General features: G+C 36.5%; 1 protein-coding gene across 4 annotated transcripts in view; it reads left to right on the forward strand.

Moving 5' to 3' along the window:
• LOC143028138 (SET domain-containing protein SmydA-8-like) overlaps window positions 1-15,000 on the forward strand; it is an 84,229-nt gene that overhangs the window by 5,908 nt on the left and 63,321 nt on the right. The window contains exon 2 of one of the 4 annotated variants that reach the window (XM_076189793.1): window positions 1,560-1,719. The exons of the other annotated variants lie outside the window; for them this stretch is intronic. The gene's annotated coding sequence lies outside the window, so the exon portion shown is untranslated. The remainder of the gene's footprint in view (window positions 1-1,559; window positions 1,720-15,000) is intronic. 4 annotated transcript variants of the gene reach the window in all.

Consider the following 15,000-nt stretch of genomic DNA (forward strand, 5'->3'; position numbering starts at 1 on the left):
GTTTGAGATCCCTCGGTCGTCGTCCCCCGTCCAGATGTTGAAGATCCTCGTCGCGCCCAACCTGGTGAGAGCCTCCGTGGCAGAGGCGATCTCCCGAGCGACCGAGGCAGGAATCTCAGACGGACAGATGTGTGTGTATATATATATATGTAGGCTATATATATATATATATATATATATATATATATGTATGTATATATATTTATATATATACAGTATATACACATCTGTGTGCACTGATTTGGAGATAATGCGTGAGTGGGGGAAGTGTTTTTTTCGAGTTGGTGGATGACACTTCTAGTGTAAGATTAACTGAAACAAGTAATAGCGTAGCATGGGAAGGGTTATGTGGGAAGAAAAAAAATAATTTGGACAAAATTAAGGGGATACCATATACAATGGTTGAGTGTGGTGGTGGCTTGTAGGTGATTTTTAAAGGCTGGAGGAAGTGGAGAGTATTTACTGTGACGTATAATAGGGAATGGAGGATTTGGGATGACGTTGAAATGTAGAGTAAAGGACACAAGTAAATGTCTTGGAGGTGGAGAAGAAATGGAAAGAGTAATGAGAAATAGATATTTGAGGATGGATTACAAAGCAAGAGCATACCGACAGGAGACCTTTTGGTCCATAACTAGGTCGGATAAGGTAGTGATTGTGCCCATAGTATGAAGCAGAAGGAGGCAGAAAGGAAGAACGTAAATGTGTTTGAAATTAAATGTTTGAAATCAGTAACCTGTGGCATAGTTCCTTAATCGAAAAACGTTTTGTTACTATCTTTGCCTCTTGACCTTCTGTCTTTAGGCAATAAATAGCAGATTCTATAGGTAACATTGAAGTGATATAGCCAGTTCTAGAACAGGTTGAGTGTTTTCTAATATAGTATCATTGCATTGGGTATGGACACTGCGGTCCTTTGTGTTTTTTGTGAGTTGAGAATTGTTTGTCAATTTCTCTGTGGAATTCCTCCCTTCTTTGATGAAAACTCAGTCCCGGGGTGTGGAAGAATTTTTTTTAGAGATAAGTAGTGAATGGATGGCAGTTGTCGGAAATCATAACAATGCACCTGCTGTCTTTCAGAGAAGGTGATCTTTATACATTGAAAGAACTTTCTTATTTAGGAGATCTGAACGTCATAAGAAAATAGACAATTTGTTGGTTCTGTTTTAGTCGGTTTTTCATCTTGTATGCAAATGTCTTTGAGTTTGCTCTTCTGAACGTTCGTTAGTGGCGTAGTCAGCAGCGTGCTGGTATCGCATTCACTCAGTCATGGGTTCGAATCCCGCACTCCTCTCCAATTCCCACCAGTAACGTTTTATCACCTGCCCCGTTCAAGCACACGATAAGGCAAAGGTGACGGCTTCGGCCGCAGTTACTCAGCGTCTCCTTGCGTAATCTCCTTACCTACTCTTACAACCTGTGCCATGTCACGTGATTCCCATTTTGACTTTGTGTTTGACTTTGCGTAGTTTATTCAAGCGTACTACGTTTACTATAACTGACTATGAGTTTATAACTTTGTAAATATTATAACATGATACCTACGTTACTACTGACAGATTTTGTAATGTTAAGACAACCCCGGTGCCACACAACGCGGCGACGCCGGATGCGGCCAGATTAGGTTTGCAAGTTCAATGACCTTAATAAAATCACCTGGCGACAGCAGCACGAACTTGATATAACAACGACCATCATCTCCCCATAGTGACTGCTAAGGTTTCTATATTGTGACTCCAAGTATTCTCTTTACGTCAGTAGATTCTAGTTATGACTTGTGTTCTAGTTCTTGAATTGCTTTGGTGTGATGTTTCGCCCGTTAAGGTTTTGTTTCCTAAATTTGATATAGTTTTTGAGAAAGAGAAACTTAAAGGGTTTTGTTATGTAATCGTTTATAATGTTTATTTATCTATTTCTTAATTTATATATTCATTTGTTTATTTATTTTTGTATTGCATAGAGGAGGTAACTTTAGATATTGTATTTCCTTTATGAGGTGATTTAAAATAGTAATGGCAATATCAATGGTAATGATGATAATACGAATAAGTAGATAAATAAATAGATGAGTAAAAGAAGATAGAATGAAATAGATAAATGAATAGATTAATTCGGGTCACGCAATTCACACACATCATCGAGTAGTAGTTAGCGAGCGGTCCATGTAGAGCTTGAGAATTGCATTTCTTATAATAATAATAATAATAATAATGCTAATAATAATGATAAAATAATAATGACAACAACACCGATAATGATAGTAATAATAGTAATAATAATCAGAATAATAATAATAATAATAATAATAATAATAATATGAATGTGAATATGAATATGAATACATTTTCTTTGGGACACTGTATTTGCATCGCTCTGACACAGTGTGGGACAGATTCTTATGACCGTAGCACTGCACTGACATACCTTCAGGCGAGGAATGTCACTTGTCGCGTGCATCATGACATGATCATATGACACTGATAACATATACACCCTTTCCATTAGGGCGCCTAGGGTCCTTACACCCTTGAGGGTGCTGAAGTTGGATCTAAAGGATGATAGAAAAATCATCCCTAAAATGCATCTGTGAAATGTGTGTTAGGTGAAAGCTGTTGAGGGCATTTTGATATATGGTGACAAAGGTGCTACGTATACATAAGTACATATATATATATATATATATATATATATATATATATATAATATATATATTACACACAAACACACACACACACACACACACATATATATATATATATATATATATATATATATACATATATATACATATATGTATATATGCGTAAGTAACCACTAGGAAAAGTAAACTAACGAAGCAGAGCGCTTTCGTATAATTACATCTTCAGTGCAGATACAAAGAAGGAATTCCTTCTTTGTATCTGCACTGAAGATGTAATTATACGAAAGCGCTCTGCTTCGTTAGTTTACTTTTCCTAGTGGTTACTTACGCATTTGTGAACACACGCTCCTAGTGTTTTTATTGCATATATATATATATATATATATATATATATATATATATATATATAGAGAGAGAGAGAGAGAGAGAAAGTGCGTGTAATACACACACACTCATATATATATATATATATATATATATATATATATATATATGTGTGTGTGTGTGTGTGTGTGTGTGTGTGTGTGTGTGTGTGTGTGTAACGAGAGAGAGAGAGAGAGAGATCGTCCTATCTGCTTTTGAAAACGGCTACATGAAGCCCTCAAGTTGAAAATCCCCTTAAACATAAAGAAGAAAACTCCAACCATAAACATTCATAACATTGATATACTCTGCGTCCCGACATGCCCTTTTTGCCCAAAACGGCGTCCACCGGCAGGAGCAGTGACAGCTTAAGCTACACACCGTTGCAGCTTTCTTTATCGCGGAAAAATGGAAGCAAGAAAATATGGTTAGTGCTATTTGGAATAATAATAATAAAAGAAATGGGTCAATGATGAGGTTGAATAAATATAAGCTAAGTGAAATTGTAAGTTAAATGGCAAATAAGTAACGTAATCAGGGAAATTTACATAATAGTTTGGGACTTAAAGAAAACGCGTGCTTCCAAATGCTGTGGGATGAAAATAAACCTCATTGTGTGGTTGTAATGGATGTTGGGTTTCTTCCAGACTGAAATTAATACTGTAGGCTAGCCAGCTTAAGCCTCGTTCATACGGGGCTAGTACTAGCGACTTGTAAACTACCCCTCTACTGACCAATAGCAACACAAAGTTGGTCAACTTGCCTTCAAACTATCGTAGTGTCAACACTTACTAGCCCGGTAAGTTAACTTGCAGCTAGCACTAGCGGCTGCTAAAGTAGACCAGTATCAACAAGGCTTTCGCACTTTTCTAACTTTATTCTCTAGTTTTGTACCTTTCTCTGTCTTACCTAGTAAATAAATAAGCTAGTAAATAATTGCGCGATGCATTGTAGTGGTGTTTAGTCTTCTGAATTTTGGACACATTTTTTCGCCATCTGCCAAAACATCCTCTCCACCTCTCACGACCCTCCCCATTAAATTTACACGTCTGTCTAATAAATGAAATGTCTACTCTTATCGTTAGTTAAATGTGTGACACTTAAATGTGGTGTATGTGTGTGTGTGTTGGACTCGTGATCGACAGCTATTTCCCTCCCGTAAGAGAGCTGAGAGCTCGTAGGTCCGATCTATGGGTAATGCTATGACCTTTCACACACACACACACCCAACTCCCCGCCTACGAGAGTCAGAGTAACGACCCGAAGCGCAGCAGCACCGAAATAATTTCGGCCCTGGGCAGGATTCGAACCAATAGCTGCGGGCAACTTTCGTGGCAGCTCAGCGCTCTACCAACTGCGCCACCTGTGTGTGTGTGTGTGTGTGTGTGTGTGTGTGTGTGTGTGTGTGAGTAATAATGATAATAATAACAATGATAATAATAATAGTGATAATAATGATAATCTATCTATTCATCTATATACCAAGAGATTTTTTCCCCCTTACAAGGGAGGTAGCCAAGTCAAAGGCATACCTATTCCCACCCATTCCACTTCCCTCTACCACCCCTTTCTCCCTCTTATCTTAGCTCCTCATGGATAACAGGTCATCCCTGTATCCCGCCCACTGCCCTGGGTCAGAAACAATGTAGCACGATACAGTACATCCACAGCAATAAAGATATAAATAATGATGTTGATAATGATAATAATAATAATAATAATAATAATAATAATAATAATAATAATAATAATAATAATGTTAATTATAATAGTAATAATGATAATATGATAATAATTTCCTATAAGGGGAATACGTGATGCATTACACGATGGACCACTCAGAACATCGGTCAGCATCAAAATCGAGAGAAAGGGGGCCTGTCTATCTAGGTCAGCATAACCAGTCAACTGAGTTCCGTACTCGTTCCCACCTCATTAGTAGGCCTCGTCTTCATTCATGACTGTCTATCCTAATCGTTCTCTTTAGTTGGCGTCACACTGGGCATTTCTCGTTAGCATGCTACTTGCTTTCACTATTTCTTTTGAGTAGAAAAAACGTGGGTTCCGATCTTTTTTTTCTTCAAATTTCCAAATGTCTCTTGCGTCATAGAGTGAGAAGCTGAATGACGAACTAAGAAAAGTTAAACCTAAGATACGAATGTTAGACACATTATTGAGATGTTCTTACGAAAGTCTAGACTATTCTAACAAGTCGTTTCTGCGCAAACAAACTAGCAAAAGCAAGTAGCATGCCAGACTAGTGTGCCGCCACATTTACTCTCGCTTTTCAGACTATAACAGTGGTTCGTTTTAAACTTTGTATTCATAGTTCACAGACTCGCCCTTCAAATAGGTATAAGAACAATATAGAGTAGAAACGTGTGTTCACAAATGTGGGAATAACTGTCAGGACAGATAAACTAAATGTAAGTATACGAAAGCGCTCTGATTTATTAATCTATCTTTACTGGTGGTTACTCCCGCACACACACACACACACACACACACATATATATATATATATATATATATATACATATATATATATATACACATATATATATATATATATATGTATATATATATATACGTATGTATATATATATATATATATGTATATATATAAATACTTATGTATATATGTATATGTGTATATATAAATATATAAATATATATATATATATATATATATATATATATATATATGTATATCTGTGTGCTTGTATGTGTGAGTGGGAAGAGAACTCAGACCTCATATATGACCAATCTATGGGTAATGCTGTGACCTTACATGCACACACCCCCAACTCCCCGCCCATGAGAGTTGGAGTAACGACCTGCAGCGCAGCGATACTGATATTATTTCAGCTCTGCGCGGGATTCGAACCCGGACCGCCGTAGTGGCAGGCGGAAACTCTACCACTGCGCACACTGTGTGTGCGTGTATGTGTATTCACCTTGGTCTTTGGATCACGTGCTGGACTCGTGATCGACAGCTATTTCCCTCCCGGAAGAGAGCTCAGAGCTCGTATGACCGATCTATGGGTAATGCTGTGACCTTACACGCACACACACACACCCAACTACCCGCCCACGAGAGTTGGAGTAACGACTCGAAGCGCAGCGATACTGAAATTATTTTCAGCCCTGGGCAGGATTCGAACCGGGACCGCCGTGTGTGTATTCACCTCGGATCTGCTGCAGCCTCTTTTCGAGACAGCCAGACACCACCCTACGGCAGTGAGCTCAGAGCTCATTATTAGCAGATCTCTGGGTAGGTCTGAGACCACTCACACTCCACACACCGGGAATGCAAGGTCACAACTCCTTGACTAACGTCCCGTACCTACTCGCTGCTAGGTGAACAGGGGCTACACGTGAAAGGAGACAAACCCAACTTGTCTCCGCCCGGCCGGGGAATCGAACCCCGGCTCTCCGGCTTGTGAGGCCAGTGCCTTACCAATCCGCCACCGGGCCGTGTGTGTGTGTGTGTGTGTGTGTGTGTGTGTGTGTGTGTGTGTGTGTGTGTGTGTGTGTGTGTGTGTGTGTGTGTGTGTGTGTGTGTGTGTGTGTGTGTGTGTATATGCAAGAGTGACCACAGGGAAAGAGAAACTAAACGAAGCAAAGCGTCACACGGCAACGGCGTCTTACCAAAAACCTTCCCGCATTCCTCTATGGTTATATATATTTCTGTAAACCTCCTTTTCCATGCACTTTACACTGAAGATGTGATTCACTAGGGCGCTTTCCTTCGTTTAGTTTCTCTTTACTAGTGGCCACTCTTGTATAATTGGACTCAGGTTATCAGTGTTTCTTATTAGGATATATATATATATATAGGTTATCAGTGTTTCTTATTAGGATATATATATATATATATATATATATATATATATATATATATATATATATACATATATTATATATATATATATATACAATATATGTATGTATATATATATATATATATATATATATATATATACATACATATATGTATATGTATATGTCTGTGTGTATGTATAACAGTTTAGGGTATTTTCAATATTCAAACACAGAACTAGTGCGCTGAGTACTCGGCAGTTGTCTAGCGTGGCCAAAGTCACGTCCGGCTTCGGAGAAATCCCGGAAGTTGGTTTTGTTTTGTCTCCATTTCGATTAAAAAAATATCTTCATATCTAAGATATAATTATCTTCATCTCAAAGAGAGAATTATCTTAATTTCAGAGAAAAATTAATTTTCTTTTAAAAGAAAAAAATACAATGATTTATTTTTTTCTTTTTTACTTCAGAGAACAAATTTTCTTTGTTTAAAAATATTAACTTCATTTCGAAGAAAAACTCTTCCTTTTAAAGAACATTTTACTTTCACCTTGTGTTTGTTCGGAACATGATTATATTGATTTGACTTGAGCATAACACCTGATACCTCTACTTGAAATGTACTACCTGTTTATTTACGAGTATTTACATATCTAAAGTTAAATAAAGAACTTGGGATAAAAAGTCCCATGTTTCAATTTTGTTTTCTTCTTCTTCTACTTCGTCATCTTTTTCTTTTTCTTCTTCTTGTTGTTCTTCTTTTCTTTTTCTGTTTGTTCTCCTTTTTTTTTTCCTTCAATACGCGTGCGGTCCGCAACGTATTCCCATTTGATGCATACTAATACGATTAATAATGTTCACCTTATTGCCAAGGTCTTGCTAAGTTTGGCAGAACTCGCCGCTAGAAAATTTCTCGCTATTTTGGGATCCAAGACTGTGGCGACCCTAAGCATCGGGTAGTGGAGTACTTTGATAGAGGGCCAGGGCTCACGAACACACAAACACACAAACACGAACACAAGGACCTCCACCCTCACACATGCAATTTTACACACATGGATACACACACGAAAGCACACACACACACACACACACACACACACACACACACACACACACACACACACACACACACACACACACACACACACACACACTCATTCTCATGTTTATATGTTTATGAATTATAATTATCTGTGTCTCTGTTTATTTGTCCATTTATATGATTATACATTTCTCTCCTCTCTCATATTTGTTGATTTATCTGTATATCTCGTTTTCTGTTTCCTATTCGTTTATTGGGTTCGTTGTGAACACATCAGTGAAAAAAATACACGGGAGCGACGCGCGATTTCGCTCGGGAAAGTTCCAATGTCGCTCTCGCAAATCCAATAGCGGGAGCGATCCCCCACAAAAAAATCGCTCCCGCGGCAAGATTCAGCGTTTTTCATGCATTATCCATCATTTGGCAATCCCTGAATCCCATCACCATTGATAAAAGGATCAGAGCAAACACAACTTACCCGTGATCAATCATTGCATTATCAATCGATATCATAAACGCAACGCATGAATCAACTTTAATTTGTTGATGTACGTACGTATGTGTACGCGGTATAGCTGCTAGAGGTCAATGGCTTACCTAGCCTAGCTTCGTATCAGCTGCATGCGCGCGTATACTAGTACATGTTGACTAGACTCTACACGACTATCGTGCTACATAATGTCGTTAGTTGCGAATTGCATGGTACCTGCATGCAGGGAAGTTCATTGGTTGCATGCAGCTAGCTGCCCAATCAACGTGCTGACTACATGTACAATGCACCATACCCAATACCACATCACCGCATGCATACGTACACTGTACATATGCAAACTCGCTCGAGGCCTAGGAGGGAAACTGGGAAATCCCATTTATAACCTCGTTCGCGTATTTATGAGAAAACAAAATAGAATCAAATGTTTGGTTAGTAATTGAAAGTAAATAAATTTAAGTATAAATATGAACATTTGATAATTATATATTTAGTTCATAAATATGGATCTTTGGAGGGAGAATAAAAAATACAAAAATAAAAAATTATTCGTTAGCTAGGTCTACGTTCGTACGTCACGTCCATGCCAAACTTTCGATGATCGTACATCATGGAGCGATTTCTAGTGAAGCGAGTGAAGATGGGTGAAGATGGTTTGCCCTCAGATTCAGTCTTTTCAGAATCGAGGGAGAGTGTTTTGACGGCAGGAACCGCTTCTGGACCAGCAAAGCCTAATTCAAACTCTACGGGCAAGGGCCAAGGAAAACGAAAACCAGTAAAGCATGAATCTACTATACGCTCGTGGAACCTAGATTGGCTTGAAGTGGATCGGGGCAGTGATGGTACTCTAACGGTGTATTGCAAGGCTTGTCGTGCATTTCCACCCCCAACCACTGCCAGTGGAAACAGAGGCGCTGTGTCTGCCGATCAGTTTCACCCATCCTCCTCCCCCCAAAATTAAAGGCTGATTTTTTTTTAAATATATATATATATTTTTCATGCACATGAGTAATGAGTTAGCCTTCCAATAGTTTGAAGGAAATCGAACCTGCAAAAACATGGCTCTGGAAGTCTCAAAAATGGCTCTGGTAATTAAAAAAAAATGGCTCTGGTGAAAAAAAAAAAAAAATTAAAAATGGCTCAGGGGAAAAAAAAGTATTTTTTTTTTCCTGGAACACATGCTTTATTTATCAGCTTATCTATTTGTTGATTTTTTGTTTATATATGTCTTTCATTTATTTATCCTTGTGTATATTTTGTTTTCTATTTGCATACATATGTGTTCTTCTATCATCTATTTATTATCTTTTATCGGTTCCTTTACTTATGTGTTCATTTATCTATTAGGTGTTCTGTTTATCCAATATTCTTATTTGGTTATGTTTTTAATTTATTTAGCCCTGTGTCTATTTTATTTTCTATTTTCATATTTATATACATATGCTAATAAGAACACGGGTACGTGTGTTCACTTATGCAAAGTATACCACTTGGAAAAAGAAACTAACGAAGCATGTACATGTTGCACTGAAGATGTAATATACGAAAGCGCTCTGCTTCGTTAGTTTCTTTTTCCAAGTGGTCTACTTTGCATTATATACATATATGTATTCTTCTTTATCCATATCTTTACTTATCTATTTATGTATTTGGTGTTTTATTTATATGATATTTCTATTTGTTTACTAACAAACTTACGTATTCATTGAGCTCTTTATTCACCTCATTATTTGTATATTTATTGATTTTTATGGATGTGTTGATTTCGTTATCTTTTATTTATAATGTTTATCCGGCCTTGTTACACTGGTCAACACAATTGATTAAAATACCTGTCCCACAACCAAAAGGAGGTGAACTTGATAGAACTTTTTCTGGTGATTTCAAATATGTTGTCAGAATTTTTCTATCAGGCATAGTTTTTCTGTGATAGCATATTCAGTTTTCAACAATTATAACTAATAAATGAGGCTGATGTTTCAATGAAACATACCTTTAAAATGTAGAAATGTATGATTTTCGAGTGTATTTTGCTTCTGGGGGATCCCTTTTTAGTGTCCAACGGTAATTAGTCAACACTGAAGAGCTCCACTTCCCTTGATACCGGGTTTCCGTGTTCAGAATGTCCTGGTGAAACCTCTCACCGTGCTCGTCACTGACGGCGCCAAGATTTACAAGGAAAAGGTCCAAGTGAGAGTTTAGGAAGTGGATTTTTAGGCTCATCCCAAGGCCTTGTAGGATGTCAGTAGCTCTTTTACGATTTCAGAATAATTATTTCCTTTGTGACTCCCCAAAACCTCTGCGCAAATTTTTATTAAATGACAGCCATGCAGCTTTTTCAAGATCATTTAACTCTTCATCAAAATTCTGGTCTCTCATCAGCTCCCTAATCTATGGTCCAACAAAAATACCTTCTTTGATTTTTGCGTCACTTATTCTAGGAGACTTATTTTTTAGATATGTGAATCCATTGCCAGTTCTATCCATACCTTTAAAAACAATCAACCCTAGCTTAATATGCAATGGAGGCAGATCAGTTTTTCTCTGAATCAACAAGAGAAGGATTGACAACATTCTTCTCTCCTGTGGTCAGAGATCATTTCGGCCACACATTCTTTTCATAATGATTTTTCTCATCCCGACTGACCCACTCACAGAGAAAGCAACAAAACTTTGTGCAACCCAGCTGCATCCCAAGTAAAATTGCCACAACCTTTAGATCACCACAGATATTCCATTTATGTTCTTCATACTTATATATATGTATATATATATATATATATAATATATATACATATATATATTGCAATAGAAGCTTCATACTCTCATATGTTTCCTTCATGTTAGCTGCATGGGCCAGAGGAACAGAAAAAAACTTATTTCATAACTTAGTTCCATTTGTTTTGGAGGGTCAGGTACAGGAAAGTCTTGACTGTGAGGTACTGGTCTCATAGCAGATAATAAATTAGGATATTTTACAATATGCTTGGATGTTGATGACCTTTTATATTTGTAATGCAGAAGTAGCAACCTGAAGTATGATCTTTTGGTACTCTCCTAACCATAGGGATAGCAAAAAGCATATGGCGTGATTTTTTCGCCCATGCAGTGAGGAGCCTGACACAGGTTACACAAGACACATGAGGGGCCCAGCTTTTATCCTTGTCCCCAACTTTTGCAGCCAAAATAATGTTCATAACATTTTTTAATCAATGGCGTGAAACACTGTCTTTGTGACTTGAATGGCAATACATCGCAAATAAAGGAAAAATTGTCTGGGTGATTTATACAGTTTCTTGACATTGTGAAGGTGGATGGCGGGTATGCTACTGCACAATATCACAACCTTATTACCACATAAATGCGCAATACACCTCACACCAACACTTCAAGCACAGTACTGCTAAACGTATAACAATCTCACGCAGCGTTGCCAAATTCAGTGTTGCTAACTGCTTAATTGAAATTTATCCCACGTAACACACGTAACGTAACATACCGTGGAACACAAAAACTGCGGGTGATGGAAAAAAATTGACATTATTTTTGGATTTTGCATGCAAAAACATATAAGATACACCTATTGTTTTCCTTGGGACAAATTCTTTGTTGACCAGTGTTATGGATCTAGAATTTCTTGTGATTATTATTATTATTATTATTATTATTATTATTATTATTATTATTATTATTATTATTATTATTATTATTATTATTATTATTTTTACTATTTTTACTATTATCATTTATTATTGTTTTACCATTGTCATTATTATTAGCATCATTATCATCATCATCATCATTATTATTATTACTATCATTATTATTATAATTTATTATTATTGTTATTATTATTATTGTTATTATTATAATCATTATTATTATTATTATTGTTATTATTATTATTATTATTTTATTATTATTATTATTATTATTATTATCATTATTATTTTATTATTATTATTATTATTATTATTATTATTATTATTATTATTATTATTATTATTATCATTATTATTATTACATTACCCGTTGTTTTTGTTAGCTGAGGATTTAGCACTAATGTACATTTTGATTTATTAAATGCATATGTTTAATAGTACGATATGATTTTATTTTCTCACAGTAAAATGATAGGATGAGTAAGAAATAAAATGAGAAAACAAAATTTATTCACATGCCTTTATAAACAGCATTGTCTTATTTGTTCTTCAGGATAGAAATACGTTTGCAAGCAGGACGGGAGGGTTCCTAATTGGTTCCGAGGAGCACCAATGAATTTGTAAACAATTCCGTGGATTCTGTAATTAGAAATTTCTCTATATTGTTGCATCATCTACTTTCATAGAGCACATTGCTATTGCACTGTTGAACCTTATAATATTGCATCTGAAATATTTCGACTCTGGGGTATATTTGTAATTATAATCACTCTTGATTTACAGCAAATTCCAAAATTGGGATTGTTAAGCGCCCCTCCTGTTCGTTCTCCACGAAACATCAAAGCATTGCAGTGTCAACAACGTACTTTCATAAGGCCGCAACTATGACGTGCAACGTCAACAGCAACCTGTAGAAATCCATCTATGTCACGCTGCCGAGCTATATTGAAAGTCCATCGTTGATTCATTTGACGTTCTCTTCTGTGGTGTGCTGCATCCTTTCGTTGTATCTTGTCAAGTTGTTCTTGAGACAGTTGTCCCCTTGCACTGCGATGTCGAATTGCATGTTCTTCCAATATCTGTCCTCGACGTTATTGTAACTGCGCAAGGCGAAGCTCACAACGTCTTCCAGTGTTTCTCCTACGTTGTTCTTCCCTCTACTCTTCGGTTTGCATGGCTCGTCTCAGATGTTGAGCCACTCTCCTTGCATTTACTTTTCTGTTTTCTTCCATAGTATTCAATTTTCAAATAGTGGAATAATAGAAAGTTAGCGAGCGTATTTGATGGGTGTTCACCAGGCAAATGCTGATTACAGACTGACAACCGACGAATCACTTTCATTCATTAACATTTGTATAGATTGTGATTATTATCGTCGGGCACTTCCGTTATTGTTTCTGGAAATTTCTATGTGTGGAAAACAATTCCTGTAAAATTATTGAAGTGCTTTGCTGAGTTGAATAAAACTACTTCGATTACTTTGCAACGACGTGACATCATGCCGGACGCACTGAAACGACGTGACGTCATGTCGTGTTCATCCAATACAATAATAACGTTTCCGTGAATGTATATGATCTACTCGCGTCCAAACGCTCTATGTCATCTTTTTTATTTCTAAGGTCATTACCTGTGAATTAGGAACATTTTATTCAACGTGTTTGAAATAGCGACATAGTTTATTTAATTAATTTATTAATATTATTTTTCCTTATCCGGGGGCTTGGCCCTTTGGGGGAACTCGCTTCGCTCGCAGCCAACAGTCGTCTCCGTTCCCGTGACGTCACCGCTCTCGGCCAATAAGTCGACTCCGTTGCCGTGACGTCACCACTCTTGCTTCGCTCGCAGCCAATCAATCGTCTCCGTTGCAGTGACGTCACCGCTTTTGGCCAATCAGTTGTCAGCAATTTTGGAAGGATTCGGACAGACGGACAGCTCTCTAACTATTATTATTATTATTATTACTATTATTATTATTATTATTATTATTATTATTATTATTATTATTATTATTATTATTATTATTATTACTATAATTATTATTTGTAAGAGGCTGGTAGAAAAGAAGGTAGAAAGTGGGGTAGAAGACGGGGGTTACATATGTTGGGTTAGGTGGTTATGAAACACGTTTATAAAAAACAATATAGCGAGCGAGCGAGTGAGTTGCCTAATTCCGCTTTCAGTCTTGTGTAGGCAATTAAATTCATATCTATAAATATTAGCGGGGAGCTCGAGTGAATTGCTGACATATTATTCCTTTGTAACCTAAGTGAGATATGCAGGGACTCGATATTATTTTAAGTAAACAATATTGGCATATAGATTTGTAACAACGAATCTGTTTGGTGAAAGAGTGAAAGAAAATTCAATTGGTTCACGATTGTAAGGTCAAGCAATTTGGGGAGGATCTTGGATATAAATTTAAAGATCATTGGACTAAAGAAATTCACTACATCACTGCAAAGCTTACTTAGGATCTTGCATACGTGCTCTCGGGGGATTCCTTTAGAGCGCACTATATAATAATTAACTGAAGAAAGATAAAGAAGAAATAAGAAAAAAGAAATTTAATTCTCCTAGACAGAAAATATAGTGAAGTGAGATGTAGAAGCCTGTCAGTGAAAAGAACCATTTCTAAGAGGAAGAAACAGCCTAGAACTTGACAAAGTTGAATGATTGGAGGCAACAGGGCCTACCAACTAAAATATGTGAGCTGCTATATCCATAAGTGAGGACCATAAGGGCGATAAGAGTCGACAGGACTAACAGTGGGAAGAGAGGGAACAGTAGGATACAAAAACAGTGATAACAAGGAAAATTGTATTATTGTTACTATAATTATTATTATTTTCATTGTTATTGTTAATATTGTTATTGCTGTTATCGTTATTATTATTATTGTTATTATCATTATATTATTATTAGTGTTATTATTGTTAATGATAATAGTAATAGTAATAATAAAAAAAATAATAAT

This window comes from Oratosquilla oratoria, chromosome 9, assembly GCF_046742065.1.
Source record: "Oratosquilla oratoria isolate Oo_2021 chromosome 9, ASM4674206v1, whole genome shotgun sequence".
NCBI lineage: Eukaryota > Metazoa > Arthropoda > Malacostraca > Stomatopoda > Squillidae > Oratosquilla > Oratosquilla oratoria.